Genomic DNA, 21,165 nt, shown 5'->3' with positions numbered 1-21,165 from the left:
TTCTAGTACTCGATCACTTGTAGGTTATTCATCTTGATAATGTCCCACATAATTCTTAGAGTTTTTTCATTTTCTAAAATTATTTTATTTTTTTCATATAAATTGATATCAGGTGCTTTATCTTTGATCTCACTAATTCTGTCTTCCATTTCCTCAGTTTTGCTCCTATGACTTTCTATTGAGTTGTCTAATTCTGAAATTTTATTGTTAATCTTTTGGATTTCTATTTGCTGTCTCCGTATGGATTCTAGCAGCCTGTTAAATTTTTCTTTCTGATCTTATATAACTTTCCTGAATTCCTATGCTGCTTTGTCTTTATGTTCCTTGTGTTAGTCTGAGCTTTGCCTGATCTCCTTCCTGATCTCATGAAGAGCTCTGTATGTTGTTATTTTGAATTCTATCTTCTCTTCCTCTGGAAGGTTTCCTGGTTCTTTGTTTTGGTCACTTGCTGGAGCCATCTTGATCTGCTTCTTTATGTGATTTGATATTGACCGTTGTCTCCAAGCCACTAATAAGTTATTAAATTTATTTATTGTATGTTTGCTTACTGTGTCCTAGCTTTTTGTTTTGTTTTGATACACCCAAATAGTCTGGGTGTGTAAGCTACTTTGATTATTGGCGTCTTTGAAGCTCTCATGTCCTGTCACCAGGTGGTTATAGCTGCTACTAGGTGTTTGAACCCAGGAGTGCATTTACTTTCCTTGTGTGGATTCAGGTCAGGTGAGTCCACCTAGAGGCACCTTGGAAGATAGGCGTGGTGATCTATTGCTGAAAAATTAGTCATTAAAAACCCTATGAAGCACAGTTCTACCCTGACATACATGGGGTCACCATGAATTAGAATCAACTAAACAACAGCTCATTAATGGATTTAAACCGAATATATTTTATATTTTCACAGAGTCCTGCTCTCCTAGGCATTTTCCTACCATTCTAGGTATATGATGGAACATTAAGCACATGTAGAGAAATAAGTTTTGTAAAACTCCATTATGGAAAGAAACTGGTATTAAGTTTATGAGTGGGATTGTAAAATTATTCGTACTTCACTATAGAGGAGGTTTAGTTGTTACGTAAAGATTTGAGTATGTATACCTGTATGCCTTGTGCTTTGACAGAAAATCTGACATATTAAATATGTAGTGATCTCCATATGTTGGCGGTGATTCAAGAAAGGCCAATATCACATAGAAGAGGATGACCTAGTAGTATCATCACCTAGCCTCTGTTTTCCTTACTCCTCATCCTCTGAGAAGGGAAGCAGGGACTTCATAGTAAAGGTTATAGAATCCCAGTATACATGACATGGAAGGGTCCTTAGAGATAGTAATGGACTATATGCAAAGGCATTCAACTGTGTGGATAATAATAAATTATGGCTAATATTGAGAAGAATGGGAATTCCAGAACACTTAATTGTGCTCACGAAGAACCTGTTCATAGACCAAGAGGTAGGCGTTCAAACAGAACAAGGGGGTACTGCATGGTTTAAAGTCAGAAAAGGTGTGTATCAGGGTTGTATCCTTTCATCATATTTATTCAGTCTGTATGCTGAGCGAATAATCCAAGAAGCCAGACTATATGAAGAAGAATGCGGCATCAGGATTGGAGGAAGACACATTAACAACTTGTGATATGCAGATGACACAATCTTCCTTGCTGAAAGTGGAGAGAACTTGAAGTGCTTACTGATAAAGATCAACAACTACAGCCTTCAATATGGATTATACCTCAAGATAAAGAAAACAAAAATCCTCATAAGTGGACCAACAAACAACATCATGATAAATGGAGAAACTACTGAAGTTGTCAAGTATATCATTTTACTCAGAGCCACAAGCAACACCCATGGAAGCAGCAATCAAGAAATCAAATGACATTACACTGGGAAAAACTGCTTCAAAAGACTTCTTTAAAGTATTAAAAAGCAAAGATGTCACTTTGAGGACTAAGGCATTCCAGATCCAAGCCATGGTTTTTTCAGTCACCTCATATGTATGTGAAAGCTGGACAATGAATAAGGAACACCAAAGAAGAATTGATGCCTTTGAATTATGGTGTTGATCAAGAATGTCGAATATACCATGGACTACCAGAAGAACAAAAAAACCTGTCTTGGAAGAAGTGCAGCCTGAATGCTTCTTAGAAGCAAGGATGGTGGGACTTCATCTCACATACTTTGGACATGTTATCAGGAAGGACCAATCCCGGGAGAAGGACATTATGCTTGCTAACATAGAGGGTCAGCAAAAAGAGGAAGATCCTCAAGGAGATGGATTGACACAGTGGCTACAACAATGGGCTCAAACATAGCAACAGCTGTGAAGATGGTGCAAGATTGGACAGTGTTTCGTTCTGTTGTACATAGGGTTACTATGAGTCAGAACTGACTCGATGGCACATAACAACAACATAATTTTTTTTTGTCTGCTGAGCATCCCTTCTGATAGAAAAAGAGCAGCTATTTCATCCAACAAATCATCTCCTCATGACTCTCATTCAATATGTTAAAAGTAAATCTTTGCCCCATTTCCAAGGATATAGACAGAGAAGGTTATTAGAATGTTTGGTCTCCCTGGCTACTGACACTGATTCAGATATGGACACATGAACTCAAGGGTTGCTCAGTAAGAAACAATCTCGTGTCTTTTGTAGAACATTTTGGAAGCAGCAGCTGTCTTTTCACTGGGGTTGAGAAAATGGTTGGATAACATTTGGTGGGACTAGAAACCATGGCAGTGAAATGGAGCAGATTCTGTATGAAATTATTCAAGTCTCTGGAGCAACTAGGCCTGAAAGTAGGTGGATCCTTGGATTTTTTTGTTCAAAAAGTAAATAATTCCCTTTGTAACTCAAGTGATACAAGTTTGAGTTATTTTTGTCTTTTGCAACTCAGAGTCCTGACTAACACATATGTATCTAATCTCATCCTCCCCAATCACAAATGGTGGAACTGAATTCTAAGGAGGGTAAATGATATGCCCAAAATCACACTTCTCAGATCCCAATCTTAATTTAAACTGACTCTATGCTGTAATTTGGTTTGTGCCTTAGATGCCCATCTGTGTAGCAAACCAGTTGGTCTTTGGTTTATACAATTCCCAACAACTCATGTTAATTATTTTTCATTTATGAATTACCTAAATTGGTAAGTCCTTCAAACAGAACGAGGGAATGCTATATAGTTTAAAATTGGAAAAGGTGTGTAGCAGGGTATATTCTTTCACCTTACTTATTCAATCTATACGCTGAGTAAATAAACCAGGAAGCTGGACTATAGGAAAAGAAGGCAGCATCAGGATTGAAGGAAGACTCACTAAGAACCTAAGTTATCCAGATAACACAATCTTCCTTGCTGAAAGTGGAAAGGACTTGAAGAACTTATCGATGAAGGTAGAATACAACAGATGTTGGTATAGATTACACCTAAACATAAAGAAAATAAAAATCCTTACAACTAAACCAATAAGCAATATCACGATAATTGGCAAAGAAACTGAAGTTGTCAAGTATTTCGTTCTACTTGGATCACAATCAATGCCTACAGAAATAACAGTGAAGAAATCAAATGATGTATTGCACTGGGCGAATATGTTGCAAAAGGCATCTTTAAAGTGTTAAAAGGCAAAGACATCACTTTGATGATTCAGGTATACCTGACCCAAGCCATGGTATTTTCAGTGGTCTCACATGCATGTGAAATCTGGACCATGAAAAAGGAAGAACAAAGAAGAATTGACACATTTGAATTATGGTACTGATGAAGAATATTAAATATACCATGGACTGCTTGAAGAGTGAACAAAACTGTCTCAGAGGAAGTACAGCCAGAATGTCTCATTTACTTTGGGCATGTCATCAGGAGGGACCAATAACTGGAGAAAGACATCATGCTTGGTAGAGGCTCAACGAAAAAGAGGGAATCCCTCAATAAGATGGATTGACACAGTGGCTGCAACAATGAGTTCAAACATAGCAACAACTATGAGATGGCGTGGACCAGGCAATGTTTTGTTCTGTCATACATAAGTGCTAGGAGTTGAAGCTAACTTGACGGCACCTGACAACAACTACAACCAACTGTCTTGAAACTCTGGTCTTCATTATTTGTCCATCACTTAATTCAGAATTAAATTTAAACGCCTGGAATATATACACAAAAGAGTCATATAACTCATGTATAAGTTATTTTTCCCAGTGCTTCTTATTGACTCATGATCTTAAATTTGATGATGATTAATGTATTTATTGAAATTTATTTGAATGGCTATTGTAGTTCTTGATAATTTGTCAAGAGGACAGGGCAACAGTCATAATTTTTCTTGAGTGATTCAAGTGGGAATCTGTGATTTTTATTTTTAAGGTAATTGTTTTTTTCCTTTCTACTTTTTTATGAACACTATAAATCATAGAGTTTATAAGACAATTGCATCATTTTTCTTATGACAAATGCAAAACACAATTATAATCAGAATATAATAGCATCAATATGTTTATACAGATGTTAAAGTAAATTCATCAACATTCATTCTATATGCCTGCAATCTAGCTTCCTTTTTTTTATTTTCAAACCAAAGAATTTCACATTAAGATAATTTTGCCAATATCTTTTATACTTATATTTGCTGGTATATGAGACAATAACATATCTTGTCAATGAAGGTGATGATTGTAAGTTAGAGTTTTGGTTGCTGTGGGCTGCTAGGGATGATAGAAATTTAGAACACAATCTAAATTTGTTTGTTTTATAGTTTGTTAGGGGCAAATTGTTTGGGAAGCAATGAGTCCTGTTTACAGCAATGGAAAATTTGGCCATCAATTAAGGGTAATGCATTCACAACAGGTATAAGTTGTATACCTGAAAAATAACTGAGTTGGCAAATGTTGTTTTATATATATTTTACAACAATAAAAAAAGAGAGAAATATTGTTAGGGGTAGAAGTTGCAATGACCAATAATGGGGATGATTTCATGTGATTCTTCTGGGTTTGCCTGAACCTCTGATCCCATATATTCAGCACTAAAACTAGAGAAATCCATTTGGGAACCACTGAAATCTAAAACCAAACAAGGGTGTGCATGCCCATGCCTTAAACTGTTCTGTTGACCTGAAACACCTTAAATAAGTGAAAGAGAGAACAGCTTTATGGAGATGAAGGCAATGTGCAGAGGACCTCTGAGAAATTTTAAGGTTTTCACTTTACACGGATATTAGCCCTCCTGGAGATTTCCAAAATTAATGGTTTCTGATGGCAAGGTAAGTTTCATACCATGTCAGGAAATCATCTTCTGGCCTTTGGTAACAATAGCAGCATAATCAGAAATCCTGGGTATCATCCCAGATTGTATTACTTAGCTTTGCTATTTAAAATTTCCTTGGCTACTCTTGGGAGTTTCCGTTTCTATATAAACTTTAGAATCACTTTTTCAATTCCTCAAAAAAAAAAAAAAAAAATCCCATAATTCAAAAATCAATCAATAGAAGTTCTGCTTCTAGCTAGTTTGGAGAAGGCTGAGGAATATTTTCACTTCTATTTTTTACTGAAACAAGAAATAACTGGATGAAGCAAAAAATCTTGTTTTTTTTTTTTTTTTGTCTAAAGCCACAAGAAAACAGTGGGCACAAAGAAACCTAAAAGAATTAACTCTATAGGGAAAAGGCATTTCTAAGTGAGCAAGGGAAGGAGGTGGATTTGACACTTGAAGATGGTAGGAGAGAGCAGAGAGAAGACTACACCTGTTAGAGAAAGATACCAGGGTTGAATTTTGTTGAGGAAACAGAGGCTGAGAGTCTGCCCATCTGTTTCATTCCTAAGGGCACTGTGCCCATTTGGCTAATACCAGAGACCTCTGTGAGTCAAACCATTCTAATAAGGCTTGAGTTTCACTATCTGTTGTGCTAACCATGACCACCATGACTTGGGCAGGTAAGTGTCACTGTTTGGATCCTGTCACCCTGAGAAACCTCTATTCCCATTGAAATTATGGCAGCAGTTCCCACTGGCCCTCAATGAATAGCCCTCAATGAATAGCCACCATAACATGCTGGTGCTCCCCTCATCAATGTAAATCTCAAATTCTAGGTGAAGGACCCTTCTGAGGGACATAATTAGAGGGTGGGTGAGCAAGTTCTGCATAATAAATGCACCATAGCGTTTAGATATCCATCAGCCTTTGCATACTAAAGAAGTTCTGGCATTTCAGTTTCATTCAGTGTAGGCCCGTCTATGGCCACATTTCTGACAATCAATTAAGCACACAGTTAGATTCACTCCCAGCCATTCAAATTAACATATTAAATACAAAATATCTTCTTAGTGCACACATATCAATACCTTTAGTTCAATCAACATTATACCCCTTCCATTGTAACCCAACATCCTTAGCTTTCATTCCCATACATATTCTCCAAGTTTCTGTTGCTATAAGTTGGCAACATCTTCCAATTCTTTTGGAAAGTGTTTCACCTCCTTAAGAGTCCAACTTTGTCACTGACCCCCTGAGGGCTGCTAGGAATTGAGTGTGATTATAGGTCTAGAAGTAATGAGTGTCTGTGGGGTGGGATGATGATGGTGGTAAAAGTTGAAGAGCATAAACTCTCCCCTTTAGGGAAGCTTCCTCAGGGAGACCATTGTACATTCTACAGGCAAAGAGACACTAACACCCTCAGACAGGGGTAGAAGGTCTGCTCCTGCATGTCAAATTTAAGGTTGTAAAGTCCTCAGCTTCATCAGAATCTGCCCAGTGTCCTCATCCCAATTTTCAGGGCCCCATTCCTTTCTTCTATATATCCTAGCTTCAGTATAAAAGACCCTATGAGATTGTGAATTCAGGTGTATTATAATATAGCCATCTGCAGGAGTAGACTTCAGATTTGGCTTATTAAAATGTTGGCCCTAAAGCTACAGGAAATCTATTTTAGAGTAATCATAGGTGCTTTTTGGTTCCATACCATCCCCTGAGCTGGGAATATAAATTTCTAATCTTATCATTTTAGTTCTCCAGGTTCTCCGAAACACTTAGAGACACAGAGCCAACATCAATATAATCCTTATTTTCACCAAAATATTCTATGGCAGTAACTATGCTACTTTTTTAAAGTCTCTGATTATAGGTGATGGTTTAAACAATTATTTTGTCATTCTATACCATGGCTTTTTCTACTGTCAATAGAGTCATTAACACCTTTAAATCTAATCAGATCAAAAAGATAATTCCAGATTCCCATCTTTAAACTTTGTTTGCCATAGAACTGCTATTTTTATCAGTAAATATACTGGTCACTTTTCAGTCAGAAAAGCAAAACTACTATAAGTGTTATGGAATAAGGGATTACAGAAACTGGACCTTAGAAAATTGTGGGAAGAGTTGGAGAATCAGAAGTCTCAAAGGAGTCGAAGGATTAGAGACAAATCACAATTCAGCCCTGGAACTGGCAGGAAAATCTGAAGCTATGCGCATCCAGCTGTGGAAGAAAAACCATGAGAGGGGCTGGGGTAGAAGCCTGTGGTAGGCTGCTGACCCTCTGTGGCTGCTGTCTTTCTAGTCCTGAGTTTGGGGATTGCTGCTGGTCAGTAGTACCAGCATCAGGGAGAGGAAGAGTGAGGAGGAGAGAGAAAGAGCTAGAACCTACTGCAATTCTGCAACTGTCTCTTATCGCCTCTAGCCGGTGACAACCCTCAGAGTGTAATGGAGGCTGGTTTGCTTCCACCTCCCAAATCTTGGGGTTTTGGCTCTCTAACTGGAACCATACTGGGCAAGGTGGATCCAGGAACAATATCTCCCAGTGCAACCAAGCTAACCATAGCACAATCCAGCATACAACTTAATGGTTTCATTTTACAGGAGAAATAACCTAATATAGTGGTTAAGAAAGTGGTCTCTCAAATCAGACTACCTAGGGTTGAATAGCAACTCCTGCACTTAGTAAGTATGTAATCCTGGGCAAGCCTAGACACCTGTGGTGCTCAGTATTCTTACCTGAAAACTGGGATGAGAATAGAATCTACTGAAATTTCCATTTTCAGCTTTGACATGTAAGATCTTGGAAGTTGTCACTCCCATACTTAAAACAAGAAAAATACTGAACAAACTGAAAATTAATGACTTTTCTTAGATCTATTAGAGAGCTGAGGTCACAGGGCAAACCACCACCCTGAAACATGGGGAGAGGGGCAAATACAGAGAATCACAGCTGAGATTAGCTTATCTGAGGCACAAGCAGCTGGAGCCAGGAACTGATAAAAAAGAATAGAAACACATAAATGGTAATTAAAAAATTGCTGTATCTTCAGTATGGACTAGCTTGAGTTTTAGGGGAGCCCCCAAACATTCATTGAGATCTACCAGGTTCTCACGGTGAATATCAGAGAAAAATATTCTCATATTTCAAATTACTATATACCATGACCATATGGGATTTGTTCCAGATATACAAAGTGGTTCAGTGTTCAAAAAATAGTCAATGTAATCCACCACATTAACAGGCTAAAGAAGAAAATTTTTATGATCAAATCAATTGATGAAGAAAAAACTTTTAGCAGAATGTAACACCCAGACATTATAAAAATTAACATAAAAGTAGGAATATCAGGGAACTTCTTCAACTTGATGGAGTACCTCTACAAAAATCTGACAGGTAACATTGTACTCAATGATGAGGAACTGAATGCTTTCCTTCTAAGAGTGGGAACAAGACAAGGATGTATCTTTCCAGTCATAGTCAACAGTATACTGGAAATCTTAACTAGTACAATAAGACAAGAATAAGAAATAAAAGATAAGCAGATAAGAAAAAAAAATACTATTGTCTTTATTCACAGATGGTGTGATACCTATGTAGAAAATCCTAAGAAAACAAAAACAAACAGAAAACCTCCTGGAACTAGTAAGCAAAGAGCAAAGTTTCAGGATAGAAACTTGATATGCAAATGTCATTTGCTTTCCTATATACCAGCAATGAACAATTGGAATTTGAAATTTAAAACACAAATACCATTTATATTAGTATAACAAAATGAAATACTTAAGCAGAAATCTAACAAAATATGTACAAAGATCTATATGAGGAAAATGACAGCACTCAGGTGAAAGAAAGCAAAGCTCCTAATAAATGAAGTGGTATTATGTGATCATGGATCGGAAGACTCACTATTGTTAAGCTGTCACTTCTCAACTTGATCTATAGATTCAACACAGACTCAATCAAAATCCTAGCAGGATAGTGTGTGAATATTGACAAAGTGGATCTAAGATTTATAAGGAAAGGCAAAAGACCCAGAATAGCCAGCACAACATTAATGACGAACAGAGTCAGAGGACTCCCACTTCTTGACTGCAAGATTTATTACTATAAAGTCAGAGTAACTGAAACAGCATGGTATTTGTGAATAGACAGATAGATCAATGGAACAGTATAGAAAGCGCAGAAATAGTCTCACACAATATCAGCTCACCTGAAAAAGGAACAAAGACAACTTAAAAAAGAAAAGATAGACTTTTGAACAAATGATGCTATAAAAATTAGACATCTGTATGTGAAAAAAAAATGTATACTCTGACTTTACACCTTTCACAAAAAGTATCAGAAAATGGATCACAAACTGGATAACACTAACTGTGAAATGCAGAACTTGAAAACTTCTAGAAAATAACATAGGAGAAAACCTAGATGACCTTGGGTATGGTAATAAGTTTTTAGATACAATACCAAAAGCATGATACAGGAAAGGGGCGGGGGGGGGGGGAATGATAAGTTGGACTTTAATAAAAAAAAATTCTGCTCTTCCAAAGACAATCTTAAGAGAATGAAAGACAGGCCACAGACTGGGATAAAATATTTGCAAAGCACTTGTCTGATAATGGACCTGTATCCAGAATATACGAAGAAATCTTAAAACTCAACAATGAGAAAACAACCCATTTAAAAAATGGGCAAAAAAGCTGAACAGACACCTTACTAAAGAAGATATAGAGATGGCCAAAGAGCATATGAACAGATGCCGAGCATCATATGTCCTTAGGGAATTGCAAATTAGAAGAACCATCAGATACCACTAAACACCACTAGATACCATTTAGAATAGCTAGAATTCAACAAACTTACATTTCTAAAAGCTGACAAGGATAGAGAGCACCAGAAACTCATTCATTGATGGTATAGTCACTTTGAAAGACTGTTTGGCAGTATCTTTTGAAGCTAAACACGATCTTACCATACAATCCAACAATCACACTTCTAGGTATTTACCCAATTGAGTTGGAAATTTATGTCTACGCAAAAACCTGAATACATGTATTTATAGCATCTCTATTCAAAATTGTCCAAAACTGGAAGCAACCAAGACATCATCCTTCAATAGATGAATGTATAAACAAATTTCGTTACATTTGAAAAATGGTATATTCAGTGATAAAAAAGAGATGAGCTATCAAACCACAAAAGAAATGGGGGAACCTTCAAATATATATTCCTAAGTGAAAGAAAGCAGCCTGAAAAGGCTACATACTACAGTATTAAATCCAACTATATGACATCCAACTGTATGGTATCTGGGAAAGGCAAAACAATACAGACAATAAAAAAATCATTGGTTGCCAGGTATCTGGGGGAAAATGTGTGTCTGCACAGGTGATTCTCAGGTTGGTGAAACTATTATGTATGATACTGTAGGGTGGATATATGAGATTATGCACTTGTAAAAACCGTGAAACTGTTCAACACAAAGAGTGAACATTAATGTCAACTATGGGTTTTAGTTACTAAAAAAAAAATGTGTCAGTACCGGTTCATTAATTATAGCAAACATACAGCACTAAAGGAAAATGTTAATACTAGAGGAACTTGAGTGTGGGGGTGTGTATATATATATGTATACATATATATGAACACTTTATACTATCTGTTCGATTTTTCAGTATATCTAAAAATGTTTTAAAAATAGTCTAGTAATTACATTAAAAAGCTACCTTATAGAGCTCTTGTGAGTGTTAATATATCCATAACATTTATAACAGAACCTATCACTTACCCCTCAATAAAGGTGAATTCCTATTACATTTAATGTTATTGTAATTATTATTATTAATAATATAGACATAGTAACAGAGCTGTGTTCTCTGTAAAATATGGTATTATTTTTCTTTAATGCATTTGTAAATTTAGAACTTGACAAATGGAGATAAAATAAGAAAATGTCATTGCTTGCCCTGAAGAAAAATGTTTTCCTGTCCAGTTAAATAAAATGAGAAAATATCTTTCATGTTCCAATGCATAAACCGACAATTTCTATCAAGTTTTTTTTCCTCAATTACTTTGTAGTATAACTGCAAAGAATTATTTATTCAAAAATCACACTGTTTATTTGTATTACATTTGTACATTTATTCAAATACTATAAATAAATAACACAACCAAATCATATTGCTATGAAGAGCCTTTGTAAAAGACATTTTCAATTAAAATATTTTTTCCTGACATGGACTTGAGGGAAAAAAAAAAAAAGTCTAGAAGTTAGAGGGTTCTTTTTTTTTTTTTTCATTCTAATAAAAACACTAAGGAAACAACTACAGGTTATTTGTAAATCATCTTTCCCTGTTTATTTTTCTGTAACTAAAATATGCATAGACTATCTATATCTTTTTTTTTTTTTATCTATATCTAGTGGTGCTTTGGGAGATATAGAAGATGGATAATTTCTTAGGCAACAGTAGAACTTTCAAAATAACTGTATTTAGTTGCTTAAATTTTTTTTTTTTTTAAATTTGCTTTTCTTTTTCTGCTTAAAAACTTTGGAAATGTATTCATTTTCAAGTACAGACCCATCATTTAGACACTTCACTTCTATGCCAAGAAGGCTTGTTTTCAACCTAAGTAAAAAAAAAAAAAGAAAATTTTTTTCTTTTTTTTTTTTAGGTACAAGAGTTTAATTTGAGCAATTTAGCAGCTAATTATTTCAAGGAAAAATACATCAGTCTTATTTATTATTTGATAGTAGATAGGTCAAAAGTTTCCTTGGGTCATTGAACATTTCATGACTATACACATAAGCCTTTCTTCTTTGACAAAGAAAATTATTAATATTTAAAAAATTGTTCACTGCATTGGAAAAAATGGCTGTCTTTTTATAATGAACAAACTCAAAATATATCATTTTTCAGCATGTCCATGAAGGCCTCCTTGAATAGCCCATGTGGTAGGTAAAGCTTGTTAAAAGATGGCTTTTATTGCAATGCAAACAGACACATGTACACCAAAGTTCAGTGCAGCACTATTCACAATAGCCAAAAGGTGGAAACAACCTAAGTGCTCATTAACAGATGAATAGATAAACAAAATGTGGTACATACTACAGTGTAATACCACTCAACCAGTAGGAGAAATGAAGTCTTGATACATACTACAATGTGGATGAACCTTGAAAACGTTATGCTGAGTGAAATAAGTTAGTCATAAAAGGAAAAATAATGTGATCTCACTTACATGAAATACCTAGAATAGGCAAATGTTTGTAGACCAAAGTTTTTTTAGTGGTTACAAGGGGAAAGAAAGGGTCATTATTTAGGAAATGGTGAGTTTCTGTTTATGGTGATGGAAAACTTGGCAACAGTTACTGGTGTTGGTTGTACAACATGGTTAATGTAATTGATATCGTTAAATTTTACACGTGACAAATAGTAAAAAAACAAAAACAAAAAAAACCCACTGCCCTGTCAATTCAATTCCGACTCATAGCGACCCTATGGAACAGAGTAGAACTGCCCCATAGAGTTTCCAAGGAGCGCCTGGCGGATTTGAACTGCTGCCCTCTTGGTTAACAGCCTTAGCACTTAACTAGTACACTGCCAGGGTTTCCAAATAAATAAAGGACGGCTTTATTTCATAATCTGAAATGATTCGACTGTGTCCATGAAGGGGTAAAGGCATTTGTAGCATGCAAACTTTGGCAATTATTGATTTAATTCATACTTCTCCTCTTTTTCCTCTTATTTTGCACAACTCTTTGTTCCAAACCAGCATTCATAGAAAGACTAGCAATAATCACCTAGAAGGCAGTCAGATAAAACCAAAAAAAACCAAACCCAGTGCCGTTGAGTCAATTCCAACTCATAGCAACCCTATAGGACAGAGCAGAACTCCCCCATAGAGTTTCCAAGGAGCATGTGGCGGATTCGAACTGCCAACCCCTTGGTTAGCAGCTTTAGCACTTAACCACTATGCCACCAGGGTTTCCAGTCAGAGTCAGATAAAGCAGATGCAAAAACTGAATGAGGTCTTATGTAACCCAATCACGTCCAAGCTTGTGGCATTAAAAGTATTTTCTAAGCATAGTTTTGGCCGATAGACTTTACTTATGACTTTTAGCGGGTAAAGATTTTCCAAAAGCCCCAGATTTATTCCTATGGCATTGATGATCTGCTTATCTAGCTAATCCTATAGAGAATCCTGGAGATTTTGGTGTGGGAAAAGACAAGAGCTACAAGTTGGTGAACTGCCCACAAATAAGCTTTTGGTATAATGAAGGGGTATTTTTGTTTTTTAAAAATGCATGCTGAATTTCTGAACTATCTTGAAAAGTCAAAAGCTCTAATAGCATGTGTTGTTGCACACTGTCAAGTAGATTTCTGCTCATAGTGACTCTGTGTAACAGAGTAGAACTGCCTCATAGGGTTTCGACCATAAGTTCCGTGTGCTTAACTGTTGCGCCACCAGGGCTCCTTTAACAACACTTTGGAACTAATTAGGACACTGCTCCTATACGGGGATGGAGATGTAGGCTTTCAAGGTGTCATAGTCCCAGTCAGGTCTCCGTCATGTTTGTGGACTTCCTGGTTTCTCAGGCATTTGAGTTTGAGATCCATTATCTAATTCATTTGTATCCATTTTAACGGTAAATAAACTGAGGCCAAGAGCCCTGTTTTACTCAAAGCTGTGCTGAGATAAGTGATAAATGAACACTGAATTTGACACCCAAAGATAATCTCAAAACTAATGATAATGAAAACCTAAACTCATCATGGTCACTTTTCAGCCCAGCTCCGCTCCCCAGAAAACCCAGTGCTGTCGAGTGGATTCCGATTCATAGTGACCCTATAGGACACAGTAGAACTGCCCCATAGAGTTTCCAAGGAGCACCTGGTGAATTCAAACTGCCGACCCTTTGGTTCGCGGCTGTAGCACTTAACCACTACACCACCAGGGTTTTCTTAGCTCTCCTCAGTCTCTTTCAATTTAGTGGTAAAATGAGGGAGCTGCAAGAGCTTTTCAATCACTTGGGATTGTGTCAGTGTTGGGAGGTAGTGCAAAGTCACAGACTGCAGAGCCTGAGAGGTCTGTGTTCAAATTCTGTCTCTGCTAATTGTGTGCCCTTGCCCGGTTTCTCAGCCACAGAATCTTAGTTTACACATGTACAAAATGGAGGTAATAATATTAACCTCACAGTACTCGTGAGGATTAAATGAGATTACCACTGGTACATAGTTAGCGTAACATTTGGAACACAGTTACTTCTCAGTAAATGGTAGTTACTGTTGCTGTTACTATTAGTATTAGATGTTGTTACGAAATCCATGAGTTACCTACAAATCTCAGGGGAAAATATCAGTTCATGGTGTTTTGAACAAATACTAATTTTGGGTTAGATTAAAGTGTTATCTGTTAACACAGCTTTTCAAAATCTTCCGGCAAATATCTCAAGAAAAAATTGCTTTGTATGTGCTGAAAGCATAATAAATTTGGGAAACCTCAAAAATATTATGAGGAATACTCTAATTAGAAAGCAGTGACTGGTCAATTAAATTTTAAAGGGATATAGACATATTTCTGTTCTAATGCAGATATTATATGAGAATTGTCAATTTTTGATTATTAAAAACTACGTAAGTGACATGTGCTTCTGACGATGAATGTAGGGTGTTGTGAAATTTCATCATCCCTGAGGCTACATCATTAAAACGTTTCGAGGCACCGCTGGGATAATGTCATAAGTCGCAGGTTCCTATTACTCCCTTGCTGGGGAAAAAATAAAAAACAAATCCTTGCTGAAAAAGGTAGAGGAAAAAAAAATATGATCGAAGAATACAATTTTTTGATTGAAAAATACAGAACACAGGTGATTTAACAATATAGGGCCATTACACTTAACCCAGTTCTCTGTAGATCAGAAATTGGTAAGGGCAGGAAGAAGTGAAGCCTGGGACAGTTACCATCCCAATTTCTGGACTGCAAGGTCCCAGACCACTTTTTAATGTCAAATAAATTCATAGATACCCTTTGATTGTATTTATTTATGTTAAAATAACATTTTCATTTATTATAAATAATAATAATAATGTTAGTGGCCATGGAGTGGGCTCTAACTCATGGAAGCCTTATGTATAACAAAACAAAATGTTGCCTGGCCCTGCGCTATCTTCATCATTAGTGGTATGCTGGAGTCCGTTGTTTCGGCTGTTGTTAGTGCCTTCCAACCTAGGGGGCTTGTCTTCCAGCACTATATTGGACAATATTCAGAATATTCTGTAGTGATCCATAGAGTTTTCACTGGCTGATATTTAAAGTAGATCTCCAGGCCTTCCTTCCTTCCTAGTGTGTCTTAGCCTGGAAGCGCCACTGAAACCTGTCTACCATGGATAACCCTGCTGGTATTTGAAATAACGATAGCATAGCTTTGCAGCATCTTAGCAATGTGGAAGACACCACAGGACAACAAATTCACAGACAGATGGTGGTAAAAAAATATTTTTTTTAACCAAAATATATAATTCATTGGTCTTACAGATATTACTTAATATGCAAATAGATTCAAGAACTACTTGCCATAATTCCAGAGGCCTCCAGGATTTTGCAGCTCACTGGTTGGCAGTCACTGGTATAGGGGAAAGACCATGTAAACTTGGCAGGAAGAAAACTAAACAGTTGTATGCTGGGTTTGTCTACTATTCTTAGCAGGTGACTTAGATTGGATTTGTAGAGTTTTTTTTATCATTTGTATGTTTTGGGGGAATCCTCCACCAATCTGGCAAAGTAAAACCATTTTTGAAAAAGGAAGCAGTCTATTCTTTATTCCTTTGATGTAAAAGTGAATTATAATCTAAAAGGCAGTATTATTTTCTAAATTAGAACATTAGGTCTACAGAGAAAATTTTTCTCTCTCTCTGGGATTAGAGGGTTACATAATACATGTATGTTTTATCAGCTTCTTGGAATATGTGTGTGAGAGGATTAACTTGTTAATTTATTTTATCTATGTAGACATTGCTCCACTGAACAGGTACCTTAAAGAGAAAAAAAATCTGATCTGCACAGAATATTTTCATTAATTCTCAAACACTAAATTTTATAAATCTACAAAACATGTTTATTGATTTTTTTTTTTAATCTTGAGGTTTGTGCCCCAAATATAAATGGAAGTATTATATAAGAAATGTGTATGTATTTCAGAGGCATTGTTCTAAAACCAAAAATAAGCACTTGGATGCATATATGCTTAACCAGAACCAAAAACCAAACCCATTGCCAATGAGTCCATTCTGACTCATGTGCTTAGCCACAGTTTATTGGTAAGCACATTTGTGGTAAACATGATAGCAAACTCTAGAAAGAGACAGTCAGGGAGAGACCCCAGAAAGAATATCATTCATTTCCTGGAGAGTGAACCCATTCAAATTATGAAATTAAATATAAGAACTATAGATGAGATGCTGACCTTTCAGACATGGAGCTTAAGCTGTCCCCTCCCTCCTCTTCCACATCCCTTAGGGTAGATGATTGTACAATTTAGAAATACGATACCTGTACTTCAAAGAACGTTTCTTTTTAAGTAAATCCTGCTTTCCTATCCTAAGTAAACATTGTAGCATCTATAAGCACATCCATCACTTTGTATTTTACACAAATTCATGTAAGTTATGTGATTTTGCGTAAGGTAGAAAAAAAGAAAAGCAGGACAAAACCAAAATGATATTCAAGGTTGTTGTTTTCCTCATTTTTAAAATTTATTACTAGAAAAAAATGAGAATAAGAATAAATCAGATTTCATGGTACTTTTTAGTGTTGGCTATTGAAAATTCCTTTTTGCAGAGTTGTTGACCTTACCTCATTTCTCTCTTCAATGATTATCTATCATGTACCTATAGGAGAAGTTAACTGGGTAAAAATCAAAGATACAAAGTCTAATGAAGTTTATGCCATATATCGAACATGTGACCTCAGGCAAGTCTCAAAGTCTCTAAGCCTCAGTTTTCGTATCTATAAAGTGGGAACAATGTCTGTCTAGGATATCTCATGTTGAGAGATTGAAACTAGAAAGCACTGTGTCAGCTACAAAGCACTGTAAAAGCATGAACTATTATTGATGTTTAAGACATGATATATTTCATATTATTGATGTTCTGACTATGAAGACATGCAAGGTGCTATGGGATAAGAAGATACGTAAAGCCTGGCCCTGCCCATTCAGAAGCTTACAGTCCAAGAAAAGCGCACAAATAACCATAGCGCCAAGCTGTATGTGATGCATACCAAATGACTAGTACGGGTGATTACAGAGTAAAGGACTTCAGAGGAGAGAAGTGGCTTCTGTTTGAGAGGCTTATGACGACTCTCATGGAAGATAATATTAAACCACAGGAAGGATATTGACCACTGTTCATTGAATGCTTACTGTGCACCAGGTACTCTACTAAGAGCCGTACATTGAATGCCTCATTTAATTATTAAAAATTTAATTAGGTAAGCACTATTTTTATCCACCTTAAGAATAGGAAGGCGAGATTCAGAGAATCCAAGTGGCTTACCAAGGTCACATCGTTATCAAGTAGCTGAGTCAGGATTTGAAGCCAGGTGTGTCTGTCTCCAATGGTCATTATTCTAGTCACCCTGATATGGGAGTAATAAACTGGAAGTGGTACTAGAACAGAGTCCAGAAGTATGGTGGTGTAGATTATATTAATGGCCCCCATCCTAATTTTTCTCCCCTTCATGTATCTATCTAATCCATAACCTTTGCTATGTGTCTTTAGAGTTTCTCCCACATAAAGGTAGGGTATATATTCCCAGCCCTTGATTCTGAGTTCAGCCATGTGGCTTGCTTTGGGCAATATGAGATAAACATTGTTCCAAGTCCAAGCCTAGGGTTCAAGAGGTCTTGCATGTTTCTATTTGCTCTCTTGTGCTTCTGCCACATTGCGAAGGCCATGAAAAGGGTTGCCTGGGCTAGCCAGCTGGTCCCAGAAGGGAATGAGAGACTTGCGAGGCAGAGCTGCCCCAACTAAGGTACACACAACCAAGCCAAGCTAACAGCAGAGACCTGGGCTACCCTAAGGTTGCATGGGTGAGCCTGGGTAAGATCAGCCAGCTAACATCCCCTTTTAATAATAAATGCTTGTTGCTTTAAGCCATTGAATTGTGGGGTGGTTTGTTAGGCAACATTAACTAATACAGACAGAAACCCATTTTAACGTGGGATGTATTTCATATTATAGAAGTAATGGATTTTTACACCAGTGTTCGTAGCATCATGGTGGAAACAACCCATTGATAGATGAGTAGATGAACAAAATGTGGGTATTTATCCATATAGTGGAATATTACTTGACCATAAAGAGAAATTAAGTTCTGACACATGCTGTGTGGATGAACCTTGAATATATTATGCTAAGTGAAAGAAGCCAGACACAAAAGGACAAATATTGTATGATCCCACTTATATGAAATATCTAGACTAGGCAAATGCATAGAGACAGAAAGTAGATTAGAGATTAGTAGGGGCTGGGGGAGCGAGGGAATGAAAAATTGTTGCTCAATAGATACTGAGTTTCTCTCTGAGGTGATAGAAAAGTTTTGGAAATAGTGGTGATGGTCGTACGACACTGTGAGTATAACTAATGCCATTGAATTTTATGCCTAAAAATGGTTAAAGTTGAAAATCTTATATACATTTTACTGAAATAAAAATTTTAAGGTAACATGTATTCATTTTTGACAAAAAAAGGGAAAAAATAGAAAGTGTGTTTAAAGAAGAGAGGGGGGAAAAAAGAAAAAGAAAGAAAGCATTGGTGTGGTGTGAAAATTGCAATTCTTCTTTACCACTTTCTATGTACCAGGCACACCTCAAAAAAGTTTACAAATATTCAACCATTTAATACTCATGCAACCTTGTGGAGTAGGTACCATTATTATCTATATTTTATGTATGAGGGAATTGGGTCATACAATTTAAGTAATGCACTTAACAAGGGTCAAAATTGCAATCAAATGAGGAAGCATGGCTCCAGTGGCAGTGCCTTTAAGCACTGTATTTATTCCTGCACCTTGACCTCCACGGCACTGGGGTTTTTTAATGAAGAATTTAGATGGATGAAGATGGCATGACTGTTTTACAACAACAGCAAAAAAAGATAGTGGGAACTGCATTCCTGGAAGAGACAACAGAATGAGCAAAGGACTGAAGCAGGACCAGGTATGGGGTGTCACTCCAGTTGTGCAAAGAAGAGTGAGGTTACCAGTTCGGCAGGAGCCAAGGCTCATGGTCTCGTTCCGTTTTACGTCTGTGAAAGGATTATCTCACTGTTAAAAATAAGCATTTTTGTGGTTTAATTATCATTTCAATTTTGCCCAGTATCCTTCTTTAAGGCCAGGGATTTAATACAAATGAAACTTCTTTACAAAAAAGGCTGTCTCCAGGGCTAAGACAAATACACCCTGAAATGACAAGCGTGGAAGTGTAAACACTCATACATTATGTATTTCTGCACACACAGCCTGCTCTGAGATGTTTGTGTCAGTTGAGCATCGTTCAGGAACAGCCTATTGTGCAGGTGGCAAAGTTTCATATTAGGACAGCATCTCATTCCTCGACACTCCTGGGAGAGTGAACTAAACGGATAGCCGGTCCTGTGCTATATTGCTATGAGCAAGTAACTGGCAAGCAGCGAGGACCCAGATTTTCAGTTGATTATCGTTTGTAATGTAGGACAATGACTCACTGCCACTCACAGGTGTCTCTGATGGCTGTGTTCACCTCGGGTTCTCTGTGCTGCGGATGACAATTTTATGCTTTTGTGCAAAAAAGGAGCTGATTGCTTCAGCTTAAAAGCCAAACCTTGCTCTTTTGAGCTAGACCGGGATGATCCTGGGCATCCTAATGTAAAATAACTTTTCATTGTCCCTCCTGGGCCTCAAGCAGGCTACTGCCTTGCCTTCCAACATAAAAATTAAAAAAGAAAGTCATCTCCTGCAAAAGTGCCCAAGGGAGAAGAAGCAGCTGACTGTGTCCAAATTTGACTTTAACTGCTACCTCCCCCAGCCTACCCCCATTTGCTTTTGGTGGAGTGTCTCCTAAGCCAAGGTAAGACCTGTATGTAGATGCTCATGTTGGCATCCCAAATAGCATCACAGTCGCTAAGCTCCCCCCAGTTCTCCCCAACCAAAGCCCGCAGGCAATCAAATGGAATCAGCTATTATGACCATTTGAAAATTTCTCATCTGTGAGCCTCAAAGTTACATTCTCTAATGTTATCTACCTGCCACCACTGCAGCTCAAAGCTGGCTCTCTCTAATAGTTAACAGTGTGAATTCAATGGATAATTATCAGATATCTACTCTGGGGTGGGTAGATTTCTGCCTCTTTGTAAAGAGTTCACGGCCAGTCGAGAAGTCAGCCACGTACCAGGCAAATTATATGCACTATGGTAATCGCTGTGATGGAGCTGTGGACTTTGGGAGCCTGTGTGTCTGAGACCTTGCAATTCAAAGTATGGTCCGTGGACTTCAGTATCAGCGTCACCAAGGAGATGGTTAGAAATGCAGCATCTCAGACCCATCCCAGACCTGCTGAATGCAGGTGATTAAGCAGATCTTGAGATGAATTGAGTGTATATTAAAATTTGAGAAGCACTGCTTTAGAGGAGTATTTTTTTTTTTATACCGCCTCCCCAGGTGATTTCAGTATTGTTGCTGCCAACTCAGAACTGATCACCTTAGTACCTATACCTGATTTGTAGAAACACATGCCACTCAGTCGCAGACACAATTGCCTGCCCGATAAACAATGTCCGCATTTCCTTGCTGATGCCTGGAAAGTTTGCTCATGCTTACTGTATAGGATTTAGAAGGATATTAATTCCAAGCCTGCCCTGGTAATTTCATTGCTCTGCCAGTGACT

The sequence above is a fragment of the Loxodonta africana genome, chromosome 22 (assembly GCF_030014295.1).
Source record: "Loxodonta africana isolate mLoxAfr1 chromosome 22, mLoxAfr1.hap2, whole genome shotgun sequence".
Lineage (NCBI taxonomy): Eukaryota > Metazoa > Chordata > Mammalia > Proboscidea > Elephantidae > Loxodonta > Loxodonta africana.
The sequence above is the reverse complement of the archived record's forward strand: the minus strand, read 5'-3'. Positions refer to the sequence as shown.